Raw genomic sequence first — 14,695 nt, 5'->3', positions numbered from 1 at the left:
CCATGTAAAAGTTAGCAAGAGGAGGAATAATGGTGAGAACATGACTGTGCCTTCTTTTAGGTAGAAAGTGTTTTGCCACACAAAATGGTACCAGAACGTAAACATGCGCAAAGAGCGCTGTGATATCGCGAGAGAATTTATCCTGTGATAGAAGGATTGTGTCATTTATTGGGACATTTGGCTATTTTGTGTTCTGCGATGTTCAGCACATTGAAGTGTGTCTTTTTCTTGGTGAAGAGTGAAATTAAAGTCTTCAGCTATTATGAAATGTTCTTGGTCAAAACTGGAAAGATGGTTTTGAATGAAGATTTGTGATGCCACATCATCGCGCTGTGGTATGTAGATTTTGCACACATGCAGGAAATTATGGTTGGGCCCTTTTATGTGCGCATACAAGGTTTAAGCCTTGTATGCGCACTGTAACCATTCCATACATTAAAGAGATATCAGACAAAATAAAGTTAAGCAATCACTTTCAGTTTGTAAGGATCGATGATGTACACCTAAGCTAATTCCTGCTCCATGATGTAGTTGGGTTGCAAAGTGATGAAGGTCATAAGGCCACTCTGTCCATTTTCTAGATAAATTGGATGAGGAGTTGATATTTGTTTCTTGTAGAATTATTAGGTCTATATTGTATTTCTCTACCTGGTCAAGGACTAATCTATTGCGTAAAGCAGAGGTACATCCTTTTGTATTTAGAGAAAAAAGGCTCAAGGACATTATGTTTATGAAAGTTTGATTGTAAGTTGGATTTCATATTGGTCCTCGTATTGTGCTTGGAGCCCATTAATTAGGTAGTAGATTCGCTTGCTTCTGTTTATCTCCACTCTTCTCTTTTTACATTTCAATTTCGAGTGTAGATCCTGAAGTTGAGATATTAGTTCCGGGATTCTTGTGGTGTATTTAAAGATTATAGTTAATTTGTGAGAGGACCTCGCACTTTCTGTACGAGGGATGACAGCTGCTTCATGGTTAGGGGACTCTCAGCGTGGGGGAAGTTCCACCTCAGCTTCATCCTCTTCTAAGTCATCATATAGATGTACAGTTTCGTCATCGTCTGGGAACTCTGTTCCTCCTTGGCTGGCTGGCTGCAGGTGATGAAAGGCCATTTTGAGTAGTTTCTTCTATTCGGATAAGGTTTTGGATTGGTGGGAGGCTGGGGTGGTGATTCTGGTTGTTGTGTCCATGGATTGCTTTTAATTAGTTCATCCTGGTCTTCTCTGTTGGAGGATCCATGTGTTCAAGCTGTTAATTGTTGCATGCTGTATGACTTCGTTATCAGAGCTTTAGATCTCACTACTCGGCAGGCGTTCAAGAGCGACAGATAGATATATCTTCATATATATGTTTCCAAGCACATACATATAAATAGTTAAATCTACACTCTGTGGGTATTGAAACAAATCCATGAAACCACTGCCATCTATTATCTTCCTCAGATAGGCTCTGCAGAAGCTTCGAGGTAGAAAGCAGAAATGCTACCCAAACAAACAAGTATATCAAAAATATATACTGAAGTTTTGTAGAGAAGAAAGATATCTGTATCTAATACAAAATGTATAAAAAAATATTGAGAGAAAAAGACAAAAGACAAAATGCAGAAAAATTATGCATATAAATATAAAATGATTCCTTTGTTATTATTACTATTGAAGTGTGTTGTATTGTATAGTGAACTGTATGCATTCGTGCCGATCCATACGGGATAAGTATTTAGTTAGAAAATATACATTTGCATTCATAAAGAATTAAGTAGTCTGCATTTCGTAGTGAATATTTGTACGATACAGAAAATATGTCTCATGTTTCATTCTGTAAATACTCTGCATGATAATAAAAGTTGTCATTGTCATTATTATACAGATATCTCCATGGAGCAGAAGACTAGCGGGAGATCCGTTGTTCACACAACAATGGGCATACCTCTCCTTAAATTCGTTCACTGATGAAGCAGTCATAACTACTCTAGCAATCCATCCCGCTTCTTTACCACCACCATCCAAGCAACAAATCTACTCCTAACTCTCTTTTCCAATTCTTCCGTTTCTCCCTTCCTGCCATGTACTGAAAAGAGTTAGAAATCTATTCTTCAATGCGTATTTTGCTTCTTCCTTTCTTTGTTTTATTTTCCTTCATAAAATTCTTCGGAATTTGAAGCATGAGATGCAGAATTCAGACTATTCAGAAAGGCTCAACTTCTTTTCCATTGAGATAATTTTGGGGACTTCTTAATAATCCTCTGGTATAAGTACTGGTAAATACAGTAAATATAGATTTTTCGCAAGCGAGCTCTTTCTCGATTTTGGCTTAGGTAATCCTATTAGTATTAAGCAAGCGCCTTCTCCAGAACACACCCTCGAGATCGGTCGAAGTGGAAAGTTTTCAAACGTTAAAGAGTTGCGCTGCAGTAGATTTTAACTGTTACGGCTTTATTGGGATGCAGCGATAAGAATGCGCATAAATACCCTGAATATTCCCAAACAAACCAGTGCAAGTTAAAGGCTGGCCATTCATTCAGAACAAACGATTGTCCGATAGAAAAAGGCCTTAAAGGTTCCTCTTAGCACAGCAAAAGTGAGTTTTTTTTTGTTTGTTTGTTTGTCCTTTTCATGTTTGTTTCTCTTTTTTTTATATATTCAGTCTCGATTGAGACGTTTGCTTTTCAGTTCGAATTAGATGCAATAGGCTGGACTTTTGACTCTAACTGCTTTACGTACTTTCATAAAGACAATGATCTGAAAAGCTATGAGTTTAGCGCAAATCATTTGGCTCTCAGTCTGCCAGAAAGAAGTGCTTTTACTCGATCTGAAGAAAATAGACCATTTACGATTTAAAAAAAAAAAGAACTTAACATCATGAACCTTCAGAGAGGAAAAATTAACCAGTGTAAGGTAAAAAATGTGTAGAGAGCAACGGCATCGTAGACGGGCGAGCGCTAATCATGCTGGGGAATTATTATTATTATTATTACATGACACCTCCAAAGACTCATCGAGAGAGGGTACCAACCCCATAACTCTCGTCTCTACCACTTCACCAACTACTACGAACCGCAACTACTTTCATCATCTACAGCAACGCCATCTACCGCCGACCACCACCACTAGTATTTTCACAGACAATGACAAACATTAATGCCCAAGGCGAGTTTCGAACCCGCAGCTTTTTGACTGGAGAGTGGATACGCTAACCACTCGTCCAATCAGGCCGGCAGAATAATGAGTAGTATTCGAATAATGTATATTTTTATTTTATATAAATCGTACAAGTTAACAAGCATATTTCAAGACAAAGCTATTGGAAAAGTTTTTTATCAGTAATCACTTATGTTCAACTAAAATATTTGAGCTGCTCTGGTACAGTTGCAATTTATAAAAACATTTGAACAGATTTCGTAAAGAAAACATGTATGTTTCGAGAGTTGATGGCGAATGTCTTATGCTTTGATAGGCACATTAACGAGCTTGTTGGCGTCGTTGGTTACTTCCCCATTCACATAACATTATTTTATTGCGGGCAGTCGAGATTCCAAAGTCGAACGGTGCATTTTTAAAATTACCCGAGCTGATGTCTTGTCCCATATAAATGATGCCGAAGATACCTACCAGCTCTACAGGAACATCCCTTAATGCCATCCACGAAATACTGAAAGATAATAAGAGAATCTCTCCGACAGATCGGAATCATTTACAAAACCTAATCACTCTAGATGAACTGAAAACTGCATACTCATACTTGCCAAAGAACAAATCTCCCGGCCTTGATGGTCTCACAACAGAGTTTTTTCCAAACCTTCTGGAATCAGCTGGAACCACCTTTCTTTAAAACACTGAAAGAAGCCTACATTAATGGACTTCCACACTCCATCACGACCTCAGCAGCACAATTCATATCAAAGTAGGGAGACTACACAGATATCTGAAACTTGCGGCAAATCTCATTGATCAATATTGATTGCAAAATCGTTTCAAAACATATCCAACACTGCCTGAAGTTATTGGCCAACATCAAAATTATTATGTTCCAGAAAGACCAATACATGATAACCTCGATTTAATAAGAGATTCATCCGCATCGCAAAGAGCCAAATATAAAACCTAGCACTCGTCAGCCTTGATTAAGAGAAGGCTTTCGACAGAGCAGGCGCGAGTACCTTTATCAAGTCCTAAAGGCATTTGGCTGTAGTCCTGTCATCATTGAAACAGTGCAATTGCTATACAGAGATGCGCTCTTCTGTTTAAAAATGGACAACTGGCTCACTTGCACTTTGCCATACTCTCGAGGGATCAAGCAAGGATGTCCTCTCTGAACAATTATACATACTGGCCATAGGACCTTTCTTAAAAAGAGTGCACGACATCATGATCTCCAAATGAACCAGGATACAGAACAACATCTAAAAATAACCCTATCAGCTTATAACGATGACGTCACCGTAATAATCCGTAATGATGAAGAAATGACAGTAACTGATGGAGCACACAGATTATATGCACAAGCCTCAAGGGCCAAATTAAACTCTGTGAAAACCATTCGCTTCTGGTCAGTCAGATGGAAGGCTAGAACTGATTCTCCGATTGAATGTACCTGGTCTGCGCCATTACCTCCTAAACTACTCATTTTTAGAGAGATGTCCTACAGAGGTTAAAAAATACAGAACTTCATGACACACTAACAGGCTCAACAACGTGAACTGTACTTACAGAATCAGTTTTCTAACAGAAACATAACAAGTCTCTCTCTCAACTAGCCAGCCCTTTCTGGCTAGTTGAAGTGGAACTGGGCAGGAATAAGAATCGTAGAGGATCTCCTGACCCACACCCTAAAGTGGAAAACATTCACATTCCTACCGCCGAAAAACCCCAAACTGAAAATCAATATCAACAGATGCAATCTGCTATTATGAAAGCCTCTCCAGATATCGCTACACATCAGGAAAGTCTTCCTTCTAGAAACTGCGGGGAACCCACCCTTCATCTGAAGCTTCACTCGAAATTCTTCCTTCCTACTTCAAGAAAATATACCACTGCCTCATATTAGTGCCTCCAACTTCGACCTTCGTATATTCTTCCTTAACCCTCTCATATACAGAGCTGCATAAGCCTCCCACATTTCAGTGGAATCTTCCATACAAATCGAAGTGTGCATACAGTGGAATGTACCTGGAGGCTATAGCATAATATTTTGCCAACTCCTACTTAGCTGTACAAATTTCAACTTAGAGAATCGACTGGATGTCTCTTCTGAGAAATTTCAGGTACCTTTAATTCCATTAAAAGCCTTGATTAGAATCTTCAATCAAGTTGTTTTTGATCAACTTCGCTCTAAGGTTTATGATCTAAATAAGAACTGAAATCTTTCCTCTTGAAAGTAGCCACTCATTCTGAATTTTCTTAGATGTATCATTAAGCTCTCGTCCAACTCTCGTCTGGTTAGTGAACGATAAATCAGCTGTCTTCACTGAAGACACCAATTAATTGTTTAATTGACACCAATTAATTAATTAATTGGTGAGCCTAGAAGTTCACCAATATATTTGTTATCAACTAGTCGAGTCAGTGGATTTCTGAATATCATTAATTTTGTCTTTTCTGAGTTTAGGTGTATGGAGTTTTTCTTGAGCCAGTCTATGAGTAGATTTATATCATGTTGCATATTGGTTTGGGCTATGCTTGCGTTATTATGGATGGATATTATTGCTGTATCGTCGGCGTATTGGAATATCTTTTATAATTTTATGAAGTGTTGCCCAACAACTAAAATTTCCAAAAAGAAATATGTTAACAGATTTCTTCTTTCTTTCCTCTAATTGGTTTATTAATTGGTGAATATTAATTGGTATTAATTGGTGAGCCTAGAAGCTCACCATTTAATAGATGATCACAATAAATTCCACGACTCTGGCTACTTAGGAGATCTTCGATTCGGCCTTACTGCTTTTGAACACAGGAAAGGAGATCGGAGAAACTTTTGTGGTAGCTCTTAATTGCTCCAAGATATTTGATCGGGTCTGCCACGCGCCCGTTGCAATTAGGTACTATGGTGGATCATGGTGGCTCGTGATGGATAGTTTCCTCTCATCAGATTTCTACAGCCGCAGCACAAGGATCCTGTACTTTTAGTCACGTTATTCGTCCTACGTATTGCTGATATTACTCGCTGATTTCGAATCCGATCTCCGCTTTTAACTGATGAGGTTGGACACTAATTCCACTTCTCATTTAGGAATCCTTGTGATGGTCAAATGACTCAAGCTTTAAGGTCTATAACTGAATTCCGCTTCGAGGATGTGATGCAAAACTACTGTCAAAACATCCCCCCGTGTTATTTCTAGGAAGAAAGATCTCACTTCTCTTCTCATTACCTTTCATAATACTTAGATCGCCAGTCCAGATCTCATTTCTCTTCTTGGGTTTCCTTTCAAATCCAGCATTCCATCGTACAAATGCATCACACGCATAGCCTCCTCAGGCACTAAAATGTGTAGTATCCTTTTCATTTGCTAATACTTGTGGGCTTTTTTTTTTAATAAATCGATCCCTTAAGCGATAAGCAGAAGATAAAGAAAATCAATGCCTAGTGTGGGATGCAGGTAAGAGGAAAGAAAGAAGAAATCTGTTAACATATTTCTTTTTGGAAATTTTAGTTGTTGGGCAACACTTCATAAAATTATAAAAGATATTCCAATACAAAGACGACACAGCAATAATATCCATCCATAATAACGCAAGTATAGCCCAAACAAATATGCAACATGACATAAATCTGATCATAGACTGGCTCAAGAAAAACTCCATATACCTAAACTCAGATAAGACAAAATTACTGATATTCAGAAATCCACTGACTCGCCCAGTTGATAACAAATATATAACCACCCAACATTTCACTTTCCAACATAAAAAAACACACAGAACAGCAAAACACTACAGTCGCTCAGGTTCAAACAATACGATACCTTGGAATTCACTTCGATGCAGATATGAACTGGAATAGCCACATAAACCATCTACACAACAAACTCCGAACAATAAGTGGCAAACTCTACAGGTTAAAAGACATACAGGGTGTCCCAAAATTCACGCAAGATTTAAATTTAGCGCCATTTGTGCGGTAAAGTATTGCCAACGAGAAAAAAAAAAGACAGTGTGACAGCTGACAGTTCAGGGTTATTAAAAATGACCACACACACAGCGAAGAGAGTTCATTGAATGGATTATGGAACAAGTGGATGCTAATTTTTCGAACAAAATCATCTTCAGCGATGAGGCTCATTTTCATCTTGATGGCTTCGTTAATCGACAAAATTGTCGCATTTGGGGTTCGGAAAATCCACGAGTGATTGTTGAGAAACAAATGCATCCACAACGTGTGACTGTTTGGGAGGATTTTGGGCTGGAGGCATCATCAGTCCATTCTTCTTCGAAAATGCGGCTGGTAAGGCAATAACAGTTAATGGTGCTCGCTATCGCGACATGATAATCCAGTTTTTTGAGCCTAAATTGCAAGATATGGATGTGGACGACATGTAGTTTCAACAAGACGGTGTCAGATGCCATACAGCCAGAGAAACAATTCAATTACTGCATGAGTCATTTCCTGGTCGTGTAATTTCCCGTTTTGGTGATCAGAATTGGCCGCCCAGATCATCTGACTTAACGCCGTTGGACTTTTTTCTTTGGGGTTTTTTGAAGTCTAAGGTTTATGCCAACAACCCCACGACCACCCACGCCTTGAAGGAGGAAATTGAACGCTGTTTCAACGAAATTCAGCCACATTTATGCAAAACGGTCATGGAAAATTTCGACAAAAGAGTGCGTATGTGCCAGCAAAGCCGTCGAGGCCATTTACCCGATATGCTATTCCATGCATAACCCTGTACTGTATACTTTATGAATCAATAAGAAATTACAATTTTGAATTAAAAACCTGTGTTTTCTATCAAAATTACTTCTTGCGTGAATTTTGGGACACCCTGTAGTTACCATACGCCTAAAAACACTAATATACAAAGCAATATGCTAAAATATACTAAGATACGCTATAACAACGTATTCTTTCTGTGCACCTTACAAATTAAATAGATTAATGTCGCTACAGTACAAAATGATAAAACTCATCTTTTGGGAACAAAGAGACAATAACGACCTTATATACATTGCAATGTCAGAACACAAAATACTGACAGCAAAACACTTAAGTCACTATGCAGCTTTGCTAAAACATTATTTCGATGCCAACTACGGGACAGTCAGAAATACACACCGTATAACAAGACCTCAGACTACAAATTATATCATATATAAATACAATAATCACTACGGAAAGGCCACGAAAAACTTCTACATCCCAGTGATAAACAAATTACCTTTTGAATACAGAACCTTCACAAACTACAATAGCCTGAAAAGAGCTCTAAGGACATACTATGAACACGAAAAATGTATTATATGAACACGAAAAACACCCAAAATACCGAACAAACTAAATGAAACACAATATATTCGTTCAGGCTTCCAGTTCAGCGACGCATCAATACATTCCAAGTTATTGTGTGTGTGTGTGTGTGTGTGTGTGTGTGCGTGCGCGAATTTCTCAATCATAGATTTCGTAGCTTCCCACACAGCAAAAAAAACAATAAATAATAACCAACTGGTGTCATCCTCTGATAAGCTTACATATAAGCTTCGAGGATGAAAGCAGAGAAATTGTAACCAAGTGCATGTAATGTACATATCACATGCAAACCAAAGTATGTAATGTATGTATTATATGTAAACAAATCTATGTTATCTTAATATCATATGTAAACAAATGTAAATAATGTATCATATGTAAACAAATGTAAGTAATGTATCATATGTAATCAAATGTATGTAATGTAAGTAATAACTGTAACAGAAGTATGCAATATAGAGTGATTATATCCATTGATATTGTATATAGAGAGTGTAAAATTGCAAAGAAACATCTGTAATAATCATCATTATAAATGTTATAATAATATATGTTGTAAACAGTTATTGTTATTATAATTATTTTTAAAAAAACTTTATGTACGAGAAAGTATTTGTTATGCATAATTGTTTTCATATAATGTATGTAATTTATCTGAGAAATAATAAAATGTTAAAAAAATTATTATTATTTTTATTATTATTATTTTTTTATTCACATAATTGATACACAGTCAAAACAAGATATCATATAAATAAAAATTTGACTGGTGATTTAGAACAATTCAGATTCTACCCAAGAATCTAAGAATAGTCCGGTAGGTAGCGTCATAAAATATGGACTGTTCCAAGTAATACTGTTTTTTGTAGGTCATATGGGGTCACTTCATTGATTTTTAATTGCTGTAAATTGTTGGACAGCTTCTTTGAAGTTGTACCAAGTGCACCGATAACTATTGGGATGACTTTGGTGTGTTTAAGCCACAGTCGGCCAACTTCGATTGCCAGATCTCGATATTTAGTAATTTTTTACCAGTTCTTTGTTATAGACGTTTTTAGCACTGGGTAGTGTGATATCGATAATCCAAACCGGTCGATGTTCGCTAATTGTGATGTCAGGTCTATTGTGTTCCAAATGCCGTTCAGTTTGTATTCTAAGGTCCCAGAGAAATTTTGCTGTTTCGTTTTCCAATACAGTCTCTATTTTATGCTGCCACCAGTTATCAGAAGTAGGAAAGCCATATTTTTTGCATACATGCCAATGAACTATTTTGGCCACTTGATCATGGCGGTATTTATAGTCAGTTTGAGCTATTTTGCTGCAGGCGCTGATTAGATGTTCTACAGTCTCATCTTTCTGATCGCATAATCTGCATTTGCTGTTAGTATTGATGGTGAAAATTTTTGCTTTGATTGCATTAGTTTGTAATGCCTGTTCTTGAGCTGCTAGAATAAATCCTTCTGTTTCTTTTTTAAAGTATCCGTGTTGTAGCCATTGCCATGTCTTGTTCACGTCAGTTTTGTCCTCAGTACCTCAAAGAACTTGGCCATGCGAGGTTTATTTTTCCAGAGCACATATTGGTTATTTTGGTGTTCCTTTTTGTAATCGGATTTCTTTCCTGTTGCTTTTAGAAGGCTCTGTTGTGTAATTGCTTGAAGCATTTGCTCAGACCTATTGCGGATGTAACTTTTTTAATTAATTTCTTCTTCCTCCCCTCTTTGCCTCACTTGCAGCAGACCCCATCCATCTATTCACCTTGGTAGGGAAAACCAGTCAACGTCACTTCGTGGATGTAATGCATGATCCATATTCTTTAATTTTCTAGTTTTGCAGTCCAATTTGCCCGGGTTTTCTTTTGTAAAATCTATTATGCCAGCTCTGTATCGGATCACTGGTATAGCCCAAGAATTCATTGCTATAATTGTGTTTAATCCATTTAGTTTTGTTTTCATAATATTTCTAACTCTTTTGATGTATTCTGATTCTGCCTGTTGTTTAACTTTCTAGTGGAGAATATCACTGGCTTCTAATATTCCTGCGTATTTATATTGTTCGTTAGCTGAAATTGCTTTCATATATTTCTCTTGATCAAAATTAAAATTGCTAGTGTCATTAATTTTTTCTCGTTTAATAAACAAAATTGCGCATTTATCTAAACCAAATTCCATTTTGATGTCCTGACTGAAAATACGAACTGTGTTCAGTAAAGAGTCTATTTGCTGGGCCGATTTTCCATATAGCTTCAAACCATCCATATACAACAGATGGGAAATTTTAATATTATATTTAGGAATTTCATATCCAAGTTTTGTTTTCTTCAGAATCATAGACAAATTTATCAAAGAAATGTTGAAGAGCAATGGTGACAAGGAATCACCTTGGAAAATTCCACGTTTAATGCTGATATCTCCAAATCCTTCATTATTCACTATTAATGTTGTTTTCCATAATATCATAGCAGTAGCCAGAAACGAACATATGTTTTTGCTAATTCCAAATAGTTTTAGTGATTTTAGGATCCACGAGTGTGGGAGGGAATCGAATGCCTTCTTGTACTCTATCCATGCCATGTTTATATTAGTTTTTCGTCTTGATGAATTTCTGAGAATCATTTTATTAATAAGGATCTGGTCTTTTGTTCCTCTAGATTTTTGAAAATTGCCTTTTTTGTTCAATCGGATAAATCTGATTATCTGATAAGTAGTGGTATATGGAATTTGCTATGATTGCAATGAAAAGCTTAAGCATAGTTGGTAGGCATGTTATTGGACGATAGTTACTTGGGTCTGCATCCTTATTCTTATATTTCATGAAGAGAAAAGTGCGCCCAGATATCATCCACCCTTCCACTGAGCCAGACTGCGACAAATAATTAAATTGTTCTGCCATTCGATCATGTAGACTGGTTAGATGTTTTAAGCAAAATCCATGTAGTTCGTCATTTCCAGGTGCACTCCAGTTTTTTAATTATCTAGCTTGAGAACTGACCATTTCTTTAGTGATAATGACATTTTGCATTTGGTTTTGTTTCATTTCTGATTCTATTTCATTAATCCGTGAAGCATCTTTATTGTGTTCAACAGGATTATCCCAGATTGACTTCCAAAATTTGAGGTGTTTCTTCTTTTCCGGGTGAATGGTGGTTTGCATTTGTATTTCTCTGGAGAGACTGGAAGAACTGACGTTGGTTCTCTCGAAATTGCATATTTTGTACATATTGGTTTATTCTTGCTTCATATATTTTAATTTTCTGTGCAGTCGCTGTAATTCTTTGTTCTAGCTCTTCGGTAACTTCAGCAATTGTTTTGTTGACCAAATTATGTTAATCAGTTTGTTTTTGATGTTATTATTTTTCAACCGTCCTTCTTTAAAACTCTTTAAGTTGCTTTGATCAGCTCAAAGCCTGTTGACCTTTCGTTCTAATCGGATTTTCCATGGTGCAGATTGTTTCATCCTCGGCTTTTGCTCTTTCGGTTTGCAACCAAGCTTCACTGAAATGATATAGGCTGTGCTGTATGAGAGCTGATTTGTGTCCTTTATACTGTTGGTTGTGATGGTTTCAATTATAGCATTTGCGTCTAAGAGGAGTTGTTTTAGCTTAGATTGTTGTAAATCTTTTAATGGTGGTAGTCTTATACGGTCGTTTATGGAGTGCATATGTTCCAATATCCCTGACTTCATTTTACACTGCACTTCTGTCAAAACATTCTGAGGTATGTCGTCAGCTTGATGTTTACTGAGTTGAATTCCAAAGTTTGATATGGCCACCTCTTGATGATTTTCTGTTACTGGAGTTGTTGGTTTATTACGTAACTCTTGCAGCTCAAGTTCAGTAAATATTTTGTTACGGAAAATGAAATTCGTTTGGTCCATAAGTCTTTGTTCTGTTATTGCAGATTCTGGGAATTTTTGTTTCCAAATTAAATGCATACGCTTTCTGAAACCTCATTTTTCTTGTGTTGATCTGTAAACACATTTCATAATTTCTCTGTTTTCTTCTACAGTACATTTTTTACTTTTGGTTTCTTCCAGTCGCTTTTAAGCTTCCTGCCCTGATTGCCTAGCAAGGAGAGCTGGGTCCTGTAGCCCACTTGTCGCCTGATGCCCAGGATCCCCAACATCTGTCGCAGTCCTTGATGACCTGGGCGTCGACTGATCCGGTGTGGATCTCTTCTTCCTTTTCACCATCAAGATGGGAGATGGAAAACTCTTAATCTGTCTCCTCTGTTGAGACCTGCATGACAAGGGTGGCCCTACTGGCAGCTATGCAACCGCCAGAATAGCTCTCAACATCACTGAAGCACGCAAGCCCCTCCGCCACGACAAGGCCGTGTTCCTTCGGGGGGATTATTATTATTATTATTATTATTATTATTATTATTATTATTATTATTATTATTATTATTATTCCGTCTGCCAATACAGAGAGCGCTGTGTAGGCAGACTGATGCACGTACGCTGTATCGCTGCTCCTGCTTTGATTGCAATCTTTGAGTTTCTTATTCTGTTTTAAAACAATGTGGGATTTAATATCCCCTTAATTTAAGTAATAAATACTCTTGACCAGGCTTCTTCAACCACTAACACATACCTTGATATACTAAGTCAGTACAATATAAACCCTACCTTAAACTCCCCAACAAAAAATGAAATACTCAACAATTCTCTAACACAAACACGCATTGATCATATCGACATACGTGCTCTCATCCATACATATACATCTTCAGTAATTAACGTCAAAATTGCCGATCACTATATTGCCTCAACTTAATTTCATTAAGTTACCTCCCCCCACCTCCCACCATCACAAATGTCGACAAAACTCGATCATATTAAAGAGCATTTTTGATACCTTCGTAAAAAATACAGACTCGAATTGCCTACTTAAAATAAATTATTCCGTAACTATATATAAGAACTTCCAACTAATGTTCACAGAAATATACAAAAAGCAACAAAGCCTACACAAAGAAGGCGACAAACAGACAACATTCCACGGATAAATGACGACATATTAAATAGTATTACTGTAAAATAAAATCTATGGAAAAGACTAGAAAAGTCACCCAGTAAGACTCAACTACAAATATTTTATAAAAACATAAGAAATAAAAAAATTGTACACCAAAAAAAGACACTACTACTTTCAAAAATGTACAGAATATAATCACAATATGAAGCAATCATGGGCTACAGTGAACCAATTACTGACTCGAAAAAAGAAAACTTCAGCACAAGATTTCATTGCAAATAGCTTCGGTTAGGACACAAACCAAGAGGAACTAGTAGACTCATTCAACCATGCTTTCACAAACAACATCACACAACTCAAAAAAGATAATCTACCAACAATAAAAAAAAATAACCAACACAAAGTGAACAGCAAACAATGCATTTTCCACCTGTAACAAACAGGAACCGATGGAAGCACTCCTACAACTAAAACCAAAGACAACTCCAGGAATAGACGAATTAAGACTTACAGACCTTTTAACGCACTTTGAACAAATAAATCCAATACTTTTGAAACCTGTGTACATAATATTCGACACTGGCATTATTCCACAACAAATAAAAACTACGATAATTACGCCAATTTACAAGCATGGTAAAAGAAACGATACTCAGTACAGACCAATAGCCACCCTAGCAGTCATCTCAAAAATTATTGAAAAAAATAACACACACCAGACTACAGAACTATTTACAGAAGTTCAACATCACCTCGCAAACCAATACGGCTTTCATAAAACAAAAATCACCATCACTTTATTAGAAGACATCGCTGACGCAATAAACAAAGCTCTCGACAAAAACAAGTACGCCGTCCTTATAATGCTGGACCTAACCAAAGCATTTGACACACTTGAACATGACATACTACTCACCAAACTACACTCAATAGGTATAAGAGGAACACTGCATACATGGTTCAAGAACTACCTCTCAAACAGAACACAAGTAACAAAAATAGGTACATGTCACAGTCGGAGTATACAAGTAAAACACGGTGTACCTCAAGGTGCAATATTATCACCCACTCTATTCAACATATACATTAACGATGTTCATAACATATCCATAAAAAAGTCAAATATTTCAGTACGCAGATGACACTGCACTACTAGCAATCAACACAGGCATCGACACGGCTCTCTGCAAAGCACAAAAAGACCTAAATGAAATCACTACATACTTCCACCAAAACGCAATTCTAATCAACGGCACCAAA

Source organism: Typopeltis vanoorti, chromosome 24 (genome assembly GCF_054136105.1).
Source record: "Typopeltis vanoorti isolate ZY-2024b chromosome 24, IOZ_Tvanoo_1.0, whole genome shotgun sequence".
NCBI lineage: Eukaryota > Metazoa > Arthropoda > Arachnida > Uropygi > Thelyphonidae > Typopeltis > Typopeltis vanoorti.
This window is presented reverse-complemented; position numbering follows the sequence as displayed.